The sequence below is a fragment of the Camelus ferus genome, chromosome 8 (assembly GCF_009834535.1).
Source record: "Camelus ferus isolate YT-003-E chromosome 8, BCGSAC_Cfer_1.0, whole genome shotgun sequence".
NCBI classification, from domain to species: Eukaryota; Metazoa; Chordata; class Mammalia; order Artiodactyla; family Camelidae; genus Camelus; species Camelus ferus.
In genome coordinates this window covers 33,449,692-33,462,292 of record NC_045703.1, presented here as the reverse complement: position 1 = coordinate 33,462,292, position 12,601 = coordinate 33,449,692, and the positions used below count along the sequence as shown (strand labels likewise).

The following is a 12,601-nucleotide window of genomic DNA, read 5'->3' as shown; positions in this document are numbered from 1 at the left end:
AGATAGCCCCTCCTTCACAGTGGCCTAGGACATGGGGGTACTGGCACCCACTGCATTGCTCTGCAGCTTTGGAGCTGTTGAGGCAACAGAGAGCTGCATGTAACACTCTGTTCTCTAACCATGTGTGCTCTGGCCAGCTCTGCACATCCACTGCCGTTCAGCACCCCTGTGGTCAAGTCCTTCCTCACCTTGCCAACCTGGTAAGCTTCTCACTGTTCAGGATCCAACTCGAAGGTTCCCTGCTCCCTGAAGCCTCCTTTGACTACTCCTATGGACTGAATGTTGTGTCCCTCCGAAATCCAAATGTTGAAACCCTAACTCCCAAGGTGATGGTCTTAGGAGTCAGGGGCCTGGAAGTTGATTGGGTCATGAGAGCAGAGTCCTTGTGAGTGAGATTAGTGCTTCTAAAAGAAGAGACGGAAGGGAGCTGTCTTCTCTCTGCCATGTGAGGAAACCAGGAAGAAGGCTCTCACCAGAACTGAGTCCACTGGCACCTTGGCTTCCCAGCCTCCAGAACCATGAGACTATCAGTTTCTGTTGTTTAAGCCTCTGATCTGTGGTTTTTTTGTTACTGCAGCCCAGACTCAGACAACTACCTGCCCCTATCCATTGCCCAAAAGGGTTTTGAACCCTTCCATTGCACCACCCTCATGGCTCAGATGCCCTTTTCACAACCATTTTGCATGTCCCCAGTGAACCACAAAGTCCTCTAAACCATAAACACCTTTATTCCATTTCTTCAGGACTCTGCAGACTATGTGGCACATAGCAGGTACCTTGAATTTTCTCTCAACAATATACTTTGGTCATTGTTATGTCCTCTTTTAAACTATCTAAACTATTCCATTTTACTGATGTACCAAAGTTTGTTAAATAGTCACCAGAGGTGTTTAAGTTTTTCTAATCTTTTGCAAGACAAGTAATGCAGCAGACACTATCATTTTAGTGACATCACTTTGCACATGAGTTGAGTATTTGATCAACAATTCAGAGACAAGGAAGAATCACATTTGAGATTCTGTTCAAGCTTTATGTTTTGCTGAGACATCATGTGCTTTTAAATCCTCACTATGCATAGCACTCTCTTCAGCCTTTTTTCTTTCTTCTTTTGCATGTGTCCGACTCATGGAACTAATTATTTAAAACCTAAAATAGCTTTGATAGATACAAACAAGTTGAATGTCCACAGTATCTTTCTCTTTATCCAGTTTTTTTGGTGAGGACACACAGTGAAGCTCAGCATAAAATCAACGAAAGAAAAAAAAGAAAGAGAAAACACAAAGCCATGACTCCATGACTCCAGAGTGTTTACTGTTGAGTGGCTCTTCCGGGACAGATCAACCACATGGTGCTTTCTGAGTGTTACTTTGAAGATTTAAGAAAATAGAAACACACGAAAATAATTGCACAGGGAAAAAAAATCAAGAAAATTTAAAAGAATTTTTAGGATAACAAAATGCAGCAGAAAAACACAAGCTTAGAAACATCTTTGAAATTCAAACTAGATTTCTTGAGTTATTTTGGTGTGGCTGAGGGCAGATGGGAAGAACCACACATCTCTGGTTCTGTTACTGTTTTGTAAGGGACAGTTTGTGTGTGTTTATAAATACAGTGTTCAAGAAAAAATATTAGGCTATTTATAAACAAATCTTCCCAATTTCCAGCAATTTTCTGACAAAATATCCTATATCATCTCAGAATCTCAGAGTCCCTAAGAACAAGCTAATTAGCTGAAGGTTGACCTCGGAGGTCACTCATTAGGTTCTCCGGATGCGCATTGCGAAGTGATGCAAATGGCTGTCTGAACGCAATTCTGCTCTGCACTCCTACAGGTGTTCACCCCTCAGGAGGCTCCTCAAAATGCAACCTTAGCAGAAGAAGCCCCTCATTTGGGGGCCACTTACTGACCTTTCTCCAGTCTAAGACCTTGAAAAGAAAGGGATCAGATGGACTGCTGGGTTTCACCTGGAAGGAAAATTTCTCCCTGAAGCAGTACTTGCTCTCCTGCCCTGCAGGGTGAATGAACGTGGTCCCTTGGGCTCACACCACCCACTTACTTCGGACCTTCAACATGAGCCACACAGTTCCTCAGCTTGGGCTGCGGCTGGGAGCATCTTTGCAGGTGAGCACACACTGGTCAGTCACTTCCTGTCACTCTTGGACTGGGGCCCTTTCCCCGGCTGGAGACAAAATAGATTCCACCCTTCTTCCTGCTGTTCCCCTTTTATTTCCCGTCTACCTTCACTTTGTTTTTCTGTGACCTCTAACTCCAGCCCTCTCCAGTCTGATACACTGTACCAAATACCAACTTTGTAGTCAAACAAGGTTAAGTCCTAATTTGACTCTGCCACCGAAACAGGGTGCAACCCTGAGCATGTTATGTCATTACCTAGAAGAGTTAGTTCCTATCGCCTCTCTTCCGACCCTAAACCAGAAGAAGCCCCTGTTATTGCAAAAAAAAAAAAAAGACCTAAAACTTGCATATTCATAAAGACAGTCCAAAATGACATATAATGTCTCTCACACAGAGGCTACCTATTGGAGGGGTGTAGGAACGGGGCAATTTGGGGACAAAAATGGGAAGGATACTTTCTGTTACATGTGTTTTTGAACTTCTAGTTTTTGAACCATATATATTACCTCTGCAACAAAAGTATAATACAAAAATAAATAAGAAATACATCTGTAGAAAAAAATTACCTCATGCTAATCAGACCTGACGTTCCCATAGAGAAAATATAATAGATTTATTTTGTTTAATGTAGATTAGTTTTGACAAATAAGTTTTTTCCTGAAGTGGCCGTAGATATGAATTGTATTGTATCTGCATTATCATATAAAGCAATAAATAAAAAACTAGTATCATTTCAATTTTCCTTTCTTATTCCACCCAATGTATACTAAAAATCTCTGGAGTAAAACATTAACATTTGTAAAGCACTTTAAAGTTTACAAAGCCCTTTGTATACTCTCTCTAATTATGATCTTCACAGAGGCAGCCAGGCACAATTCTTCACTTCCCAGCTGAGGAAATGAGTTCTGACTTGCTCAAGGTCACAGAGCAAGCCAGTGGCAGAAAAGGGATTTGAATCCAGTTCTCCAGGCCCTGAAAGGTACCACAATGTTTCCTCTAATTTCAGGGCAGAGTTCATACATGGAATGTTTAAATTTAGCTTGAGAGATTAGAAAAAGAAAAGTAAAACTTAAATAACTATCCTATTGACAACACCATCAGAATTCAAACATGCTGCATTTTACACTTCCCTGGTTTCATTTCTCTACTTTAGATCTCCAGTGTGTTGCCAGGAATGCCTGACACCAGCTCAGAATCCAAAGTGGACGTATTTACAGTGTCTCCCTACTTTGAAAGGCGTTAAGAGCAGAGAACTGAAAATAGTTGATCTGGATGGGAAATGAAAATCAAATGTTCTCTTACTCTGAAGAGTGTGCAATGAAGGAGGATTACTAGTGTAAGATGCAAGGTGCGCTATATAGCTCCCTGAGAAAAGATGAGGCCTACACATTTAGTTTAATTTAGGGAAAATCATAAGTTTGGACTTTTATGTGTGTTACATATTATGAAAAAATGTGAAGAGAGGAGAATTTCACTGATGTTGAAATTCATGGGTTTTTCTTTTCACTCCCACAAGCAATTCTCTTTTTAGCAGTGACTAGAGAAAGCTAAACATTTATTTATATCTTTTAACTGTTTCATTTTGTCTTGTCATCATCTTTTGGTTGAATGCAAGTGAGTTTTTTAATGAGCAAGTCTTGTTTAGTACAGTCTAACTGCATGGATTAAACACACGCACACAAGCTGTCATTTGATAGTGTAGTTGTTTAAGGATTTTGGAATCGGGAGGCCTTGCTCAGGTCTTGGCCTGATACTTCCCACCTGTGAGACTTCGCACAGCTAACTCAAACTCTCTGAACACTCACCTCCTACCTTAGAATTATATGACAATCAAGCAAGATGATGAACTTAAAGCAAAAGTATACTTTTTGAGACGTAGCATTCATTTATTCATGCATCCATTCCACTAACACTTCTCAGGCCCTACTACGTGCAGGCCCTGAACCCAGCACTGTAGATACAGCAGTGAACAAAACAGCAACCCCAGCCCAAAGGAGTTTATATTTTCTGAGGGGAGGCAGACAATAACAAGTGAGGTAAAATTTTATTTTTTTTCTGGTGTATGGCACAACGCCCCAGTCATGCATATACATACATATATTCTTTTTTACATTCTTTTTCATTAATGGTTAAGGTAAAATTTTAGAGTGACTATAAGTGCTATTGAAAAAAAATAATGGAAATAGAGGAGAGAATGTTAGGGGTGCAATTTTAAGTAAATTGATTAGGGAAGGCTATGTGAAGAAAGAATGGGTTAATAAATATTAGTTATAATTATTGTAGTTGTATTATTTTACATTCACATTATCACATTTGCAGGTCTTTGTGAGTAGACAAATGAATCTGACCCTATTTGTGGCAAACAGAGAGGATAATCATACACGCACACTCACAATGGCCATGCTCATCCTACTTCTCTGCAAATAATTTAATATCCTAGAATTGTTCTGTGGCCTCCCTACGATTAAACACTTGGTTTACATAAAATTTTGTAATACATCTGGTGTCAAAGTTATAATAATATTATGATCAAAACTAGCCAGAACTTGTCAAAATAAATGTATACAGCAGATCTACCTCTTTAAAAAAAATAATGCTTTCTGCAGTATGGAGTGACTGTTTTGACTTTCCTTGACTTGGCAGTTCACTTGCTCCAAGCCTGAAGCTCTCTTTGAAGCAATTGTCACATCTGGAGAAAGCAGGCCCCCGTACCTGGGGTCAAAACATGGGAATAGACATTTTATTACTTAGCAGAAGTAAAGTCCTTATCCAGATCCCTTTTGTTATAATGATTCCACTTAGCTTCTCCCTTCATCTCTTACTTGTTTTTTCTTTGTACCTTTTCCTTTCTTCATTATCTTCTTCTCTGATCCCTGCTTTTCATCCTCTTTCTTTTTTTACCCCTCTTCTCATTGTGAGCTATTTAAAGACTAGGAGGCAGTTTGCCATCAGGTGAGAACATCTCAGACTACAGTACAGTTCCTCGGCCCGCTTTACCCTGGGCAGCGTGCCTCATCTGAAAGCTTTGCCTAAAACTCTAAAAAGAGAGGAGGAGAAAATGTGTCGTGCACTGGCTGTGTGGCCCCAGATAACTCGACCTCTCTGAGTCTCAGTTTTCTCAACAGATACAGCTATACTTTCTGGTTCAAGCTTGTTTTATAAGTTGGAAACAATACTTGAAAAGTGCTTGGTCCCTTGGCATTGCAGTGCAACTGGTGAGTGTTGTACATGAGTGAAGTTTGGAAGGATTGTGGTCAACTCATTTCATGTTCCAATAAGTATATTAAGAACCTTACTTGAAAAGTGCTTGGCATACTGTAGGCACTGCATAATAAGAGTTGTTATCGCCTCACTTGGCACCATTCTCAGCAGTTTTTCTCTTTGAGCCTGATCCTTCCTTTCTTTTATTCCTGGTGCATCTGTTTTTCTCCTTCTACGTCTAACATAGGCTTGAGTTTTCTGTTTCTTTGCGTTCCTGAAGCACCAGTTCCTTTCTGTGCAAAGAGCCTCGCTGAGGCCTGGGCACATGTCAGCTGGGCATTGCCTTTCACAGCAAGGTGTTGGCAGTGCCAGGCCAGGAGAGTGGGCTCCTTGACTGTGGGAGTGGGGCCCCTTCCTCACTGCACCATATGGCCTCTGAGGGCCGCATTTGATTTTCATTTAATTGAAATTCTTGTAGAAGATCATGAGAATAGTGTTAGCAGTTACCAGCTCTTTTAATTGTCAGAATAGGCCTTGTCTGTTTTTGTGCAGATGTTGTCTTGCTCCCAGGGCAGCTGTGAGTGTGTAAACTCATCAGTGATGTGGACACTGCCCAAAGGGTAATCAGCACAGAAACCTTATAAAATTACCAACAGATTACTGCTTCTGTCTGCCAGCACTTTCAACGCCAGCCAGCCTGGGGGCTTGTTTCGTTCTGTTTTGTTTTTGGTTTTTGGTTTTTCTCCTACTGGAATAGGTTGCAATCTAGAGAGAGTCTTTATGGACTGTGAATGAACATACAGGCCCATGCCCAGTTAACAAGCTTTGACAAATCAGAGGGCACATGCATTGTATATTCGCAAGAACAAACAACAACCCAGAAAACCAGGGATCTTTTTCTCCCTTTCCTTCCTTTCGTAACATGGGACAAATTTAATGAAACTCTTATCTTACCCCTGCCATACGCTGTATGTTGTGAGGAATACCAGAGAAGTGACACTGCCTGTCCCTCAAGGGCAAACATAAGAAGATTGAATCACAGTGTCCACGGTTTGAGTCATTTATCAGGAGAGAAAAAAATAAGCTGAAAGTTTCTGTTCACATGCACTTCTCTCTCTCTTGAAATCTAAAGGATACGAGTGACCTAACGTCTCAGTGAGGTGTGCGTCCCCCAGTGTAGAAGTGAACACCTTCATCTTCCTCCTGCTTTCTGCAACACACTCTCCCAATTTCCTCCATTGCCTCCTGAAGCTCTTCCTCCACAACTTGTCTTTATCTGTATTTTATAGGCTTTCCAAGGAATCCTTTCTTCTGTGAAGCCACCAAAACCATGATCCCAGCAAAGTAAAATGATAAAATGGAAAACCACGGAGAGCACTTCTGAGTACCCTGGCACCTGGCAGATCAGTGCAGCCAAAGGGGTCCAGGCCTGGGCTTCTGCCATTTCGTTCCTGCTCACCTTCTACCCCGGGGGGACTGCTCATTTTTCTTAATAGATTTAACACTATTGCTATCCAAACAGCTATACACTATTTTTTCTGTTCTGTCTTCTTCCTTTGGATGCATTTTTCAGTTATTTCCCCAAAATTCAGTCCCCTGTGAAGCATGAATTTCTGAAAATTTAGATCAGTTTTGTTATCTTTATTGATTTTAACTGAACAATGTGTCCTGGTCTGTTATGTGAGTTTAGATTTGACAGGTCAACTTTTATTTTAACACTGTGGAGTTTGGAAAGAGCCTTAGAAGCCAATAAGAAATCAAGTCTCTCAGGAACTCTGGGCAGGTACTTTGACCTCTATTTTCTCATTTGTCACCAGAACACTAGTATGTCCATACAGGTTCTGCATCGTACAATTCAAGGAGGACCGTTTCACATCATGGTTGAGCCACAAGGCAGCCTGTCTAGAACAGGATAAGGGGTAAGCAAATTAAATGATCTTTAAAATCTTTTTGAACTAAAATTTAATCAGTATGACAATGTGGTACTACAGTTTTTCTCTAGATTTTCTTCACATTTGCTTTTTAAAATATCGTGGGTTTTTTTGGTTTTTTTGTGGGGAGGATATAGCTCAGTGGTAGGGTTTGTGCTTAGCATGCACAATGTCCTGGGTTTAATCCCCAGTACCTCCATTAATATTAATTAATTAATTTAAATAAACCTAATTACCTCCCCCTACCAAAAAAATATATATCATTTTTTACCAATTTTTTTAAACATATGTTCTGGATGAAATTTGGTTTAGAAAATAGATTTGGGTTTAAGTTTGTGTGCTATTTCTGTTAAAAAAATGAAACAGTAAATATTAGAAAAATGTAATGTTTTAAAACCTCACAAAAACCAAAATCCTATCATTCAAGTAGCATGCCATAGAAAACGTTTACACAGTGATTTAAACTGAGTGCTAACAAACTTAAATGGATTATTAGGTGTTATTAGGTTATTAGTTGTTGCTTTCCATTGTAATTTAAATGGAATATTACTAGGCCTTAAATTTCACCATAAACACTGTGTGCTTTAAAGCAAACCTCCCTATCCTATTGGCTTTTGACCCAACCAAGGGAGTTTAGTTACTGAATTGCTAACAAAAGACCCTTGATGAAATGATTCTCCCTGTTAAGTGGTCCTAATAGAGTGAGAATCCAGCTCTTTTCCTGTAGGTAGATGTATGTTTATATCAAATCACTATACTCCATATCCAATCAAAAGGACACAGGAAAGCTTCAAAGTTTATTCATAGCATGTTGACTGATGTCAAGTAGCTTTTCTTTTCTTTGTAATTTCCAGCTCAGCAGTATCTCACAGTGCAGTGTGCCAGGAAGTCTACAGACTCGAAGCCTAGCCTTTCCTGCTATAAATTAAACCTGTTTCCTTATTGGTATAAACAAAATGCTTAATTGTCACTCTCTTCTTTCACTATCCTCTCATAGCATTCAAGATTCTTTGGTCTTCCTATTTTTTTCACCTCTAGAAAAGGACATTTTAAAAAACTTCCACCATTTTAAGGGATCGCCTAGAAACCAAACTTAACCTAAAAACTAGGCAGGGTATTCCCCATGATGTCCGGGTGGTTGCTACATACCAGGCACTGTTTCCAACACTGTACTTCTACATGTGTTGTTACATCATTTAAACCCCACAACAACCCTAAGAGATAATTCCGTTATTCTCATTTTACACGTGAGGAGCCTAAGGCCCAGAGAGGTTAAGTAGGTTACCCAAGGTCATACTATTAGAATTCAGCAGAGCAGAACCTGTGTTCTTAACCACTGGTCCGCACTCCTTCTCTCCACTTTGAGCTCACTTGTTTAGTAACCAAATGTCTAAACACTGATGATGCATGTGTATTTAATTGCTGTTGGAACACTCTGCTGGTAACCAGTGTTACTGCAAGTCTAAAAGCAGGCTTGCTGATGGAACACACTCATCATCAGAGAAAGAACTCTTGCTCTAAACATGCCTAGCCTGGTACCGGCTCCTCCCAGACCACCCCCACCCTGGTTTTGTTTGATTGTTCGTCTGTTTTGCAAATGATGCCTTTGACATTCCTTTTTCGTGTTGAATACATTGCATTTCACTTTAACTATGAGATACTATTTGTGCAGTATTTTGAAATGAACTAAAAATACAGAGATTATGTAGAAAACATTAGACTAGAATTAATTGGTAGTTGAAAAGTAAAAAAGAGCAATAAAATGACAACCATAAAAATAGTATAGTATTCTGAATTTTTCATAAGACAAGCTGAAAGACTTTCCTTAGACACATTTTTCTACATGTCATTCTCAGTCAACCATACCATGGTATAAATGTGAATTTTCGGATAACTGGGGCCAAGCTAATAACGTCAAAGTGATAGATGTCAAAACAAATTGAAACCTTGGTTGGGGGCTAAAACCGTATTTTCACTAAGTCTGACTCTTAGTGCTTAAACTGCCCAGGAGTGTCGTTGGCCTTTGAACTGAGATACAGTGCACACAAGTGACCTCTTTGTGTCACTGATGAAGTTTCCTGGGCTCCCTTCCACCTCATCTCTTGAACGAGAATATCCACTCAAGTGCCACAGATGTTCTTACAAATGCCACTGAAATAATGGCTTTTATCACAGCTAATCTTTTCCCAAGACATACAGTATTCAGGAAAAAAATAACACTCCTGGCTAATTTATGTTGCTTAGAAAACTGAAACAGATAAAGGAATCACCTTTAAAAATCACTGCACCACACAAATATAATCAGGAACTGGGTAAATTCAACAATAGAAGGAAGTCAAATAGGCTGACCTTTCCCAAGTTGTTTTAAAACTGACATGTGAGTGGAAGTTACTGATGTGGTTTCATCACAGCTTCTGTTTTCCTAAGGAATTTGGAATTTGAGCAGGGAAGTAGCCTTGTTCTTCAGACATAGAACAAGAAAGAGTACACCCGTCCTTCTTGGGTATGGGGGAAGGGGTGTTATTATAGCTGGAATCCATTTCCCCAAAAGATACAAATAAAATCACCAACCAGTAATTTAAACAAGAAGTATTATTTATCTCTTACCATTGACCTACACAGTTCTAAACACTGGCAGAGCTTGAGGGGAATACGGATTCAAAAGGAGTATTGGAATACACTGAGGTCATAAAGGATCTCTTCTCTTAAGAAGTTTTTACACTCTAACTCAAAATCATTGCATTTTAAACATTTTCAAACATTTAAAACTTTCAATACTTAACTTTCTTGCATTATCATTTGTCATTTTAAAAGTTATGTCTGTAGTGTCTACATAAACTGTGATTCCTTCATTTTCTAATATGGTACCAAAATACTGTGTATGTTACATATTATGTTGTCTTTTCATAGAAATATATTAACAACCAAAAAAGTAGAGACCATCATTAAACCACATGTTTTTAGTTGAGTTTATAAAATATGGTCACTAGTGTTGTAAGTAGACTTATCCAATTTATACGTATCAATCAAAAATTAATGCCCCCAACTAAAACAATGGCAATACATTTCTAACAAACAATACTAGAAGCAGAACCCCATGGTCAGTCACTCCTTGAATTGTTATCTTCATCCAGAATTGTCTGGCATTTGAAATCTTTGTCTTCAAACCAAGAATTAAATTGTCTTCTCTGAATCTAAGTTTACTGCCCTCACTCTCATTACCACCCTGTGAGTCCTCTCCCCACTCTTCACATCCTGTTTTCTCCCATTTCTTCTGAATTCTTGTCCAGGATTGCAGGGTCCATCACTTTCTTATCTCTCACACCAGAGTCCTTCCACATTCTTTCACCCTTTTCCCACACCTGGCCTGTCCTGGATCAGTTCATTGTCTGTTTCTCTGTATCTGAGTCAGCAGAGAAAAATCTCATTGCTGTGCTGATGGCAGGATTGCAAGCTCATATCTTTTTTGACCTGGCTAGTGTACTTTTTTGACCTATTCTTGCTTCTCTTACTCATTTCCTATAAAAATGCTGCCAAACATTTTCATTCTCTCTAACCCTTCCTTCTTATCCTGAAAAACTCATATTCAGGGGGTGACCTTGCCTCCTCTTACACATAAAAAATAGAAACCATCAGGGTTGACCCCTCTCAATTTCTTCTTACTGCAACTTACCAGTATTTTCAGGCCATCCTTTCACTCATAGAACTCTAGCATGAAAGCCACCCTGGACCATTCTTCCTCAGTGTAGGTCGTCAGTTCTGTTTTCTGAGCTCCAATCACATTATGAATATAATCACTATCAAAATAATAGATTTTGAGGAATAGATCTTAAGTTTCCTGCTCTCTCCTAAATATATCTGATGAAATAAAAATTCATATTTTTAAGTCCAGACAAGAAAAATTTAAACATAAATTTTTTTCCTGCTTGTTTGGACCTCCTCCTTCCCCTCTAGTGTGCACTGTGCATCTGCATTATACAAAAACCATGCCTCCCCAGTGACAGAGATACCTGCTCAACTGTAAAGATCAATTTTTCCTCTTCTGGGGCCAGCAATGTCATTCCTTAAAAGGTAATGTTCCTTTCTCAATCCTGTAAGGGGTCACGGTGACCACCACGTGCCTTGTATGTGCAGGTATCTTCAGTGAATGTTATATACAATGCCAATAAATCATTTTCCTTAAAGGTAGTGATTGGTGCAGGATAGACTGGGTCAGACAACCTAGGGAGATACTGGACGTCACCTAATGGAATTCTTAGCTTAAATACTTACTTGTGTCCTTAGTGATATTACTAGCTGTACTACTTATATATTCTGCCTATTTCACAAGATTGTTTCTTGCACTACCAAATGTGTGACTGAGCCTCCAATAAAATAACAATGGCTGCATGTCTTGAAATGATTGACCACATATATAATTCTATAAAGTCAATGATTGTAATAGTATAACTCTAGATATGGGAAGAGGCAACAAGAGGGAACCATTTCCTGGACCATAACAGACTAGTCCATAACTGGCAGTCCAGAGGATTTTGACTACTGTTAACAGGACCTAGTCTAGTAATAGCACATTGAGTGGCCTATAAATGAAATCCTTGCCTGACCTGGGAATGAGAATTCCTGGCACCATGAGATAAATTGGTCACTAAATGCCTCCCAAACTTTGGTCAAAATTAAGACCAAAAGGGAGGGGATTGTAAAATAAAGAATGTTGCCCACCATCCAGTTCTACAAGAAGCAAGTCATTAGCCAGTGCAGTTGCTCACTTACAATATAGCCTGAAAGGAATTCAGAGCAAAAATCAGGATAAGGCACTCTGTGCTCTGAGAAAACTGGCAGAACTGGCCCTCAAACAGTCAGAGATTTTCAGGAGAAAATTTATGAACCCAAGTTCTTGCATCTTTCCATACTTAGAAAAGCTCTAAAACTGTTAACAAAGAAATCTGTTCCTCACAAAGAGCAGTAACCTTCCACCAAGACGCGTGTCTGATTGCATGTACCCCTTCTCTAAAATGACATACATAGTGGCCTCCCCCCTTACCTCTCTGGAACAATACTGAGAGCTGTCTGAAAGACTTGTTTCCTGGGTTATAATCCTCAGGTTGGCTTGAATAAAATTTTCCATTTCTTCCTTAGATTGACTATTGATTAATTTTTTCATCAACACATCTTTAGGAAATATAGCCTGTAATACTTATCACGTTATAATCTTTACAGTTTAACTTTTAAAAATAGTAATTATTCATATCATACAAAATTCAAAAGGTAAAAAGAAAAATCAGTGAATATTCTTCCACTGAGTCTAACTACCCAGTTTCTTGTGTATTCTCCAGAG

At 39.2% G+C, this 12,601-nt stretch overlaps 1 long non-coding RNA gene across 1 annotated transcript; it reads right to left on the bottom strand.

Annotated features, from left to right (window-relative positions):
- Window positions 1-2,414: 2,414 nt before the first annotated feature.
- On the bottom strand, window positions 2,415-12,392 carry LOC116665346. Its single transcript, XR_004321920.1, has 3 exons — window positions 12,284-12,392; window positions 3,936-3,939; window positions 2,415-2,425 (listed from the first exon to the last, which is right to left on the bottom strand). It is a non-coding gene; the product is annotated as an uncharacterized LOC116665346 (long non-coding RNA).
- Window positions 12,393-12,601: the final 209 nt, after the last annotated feature.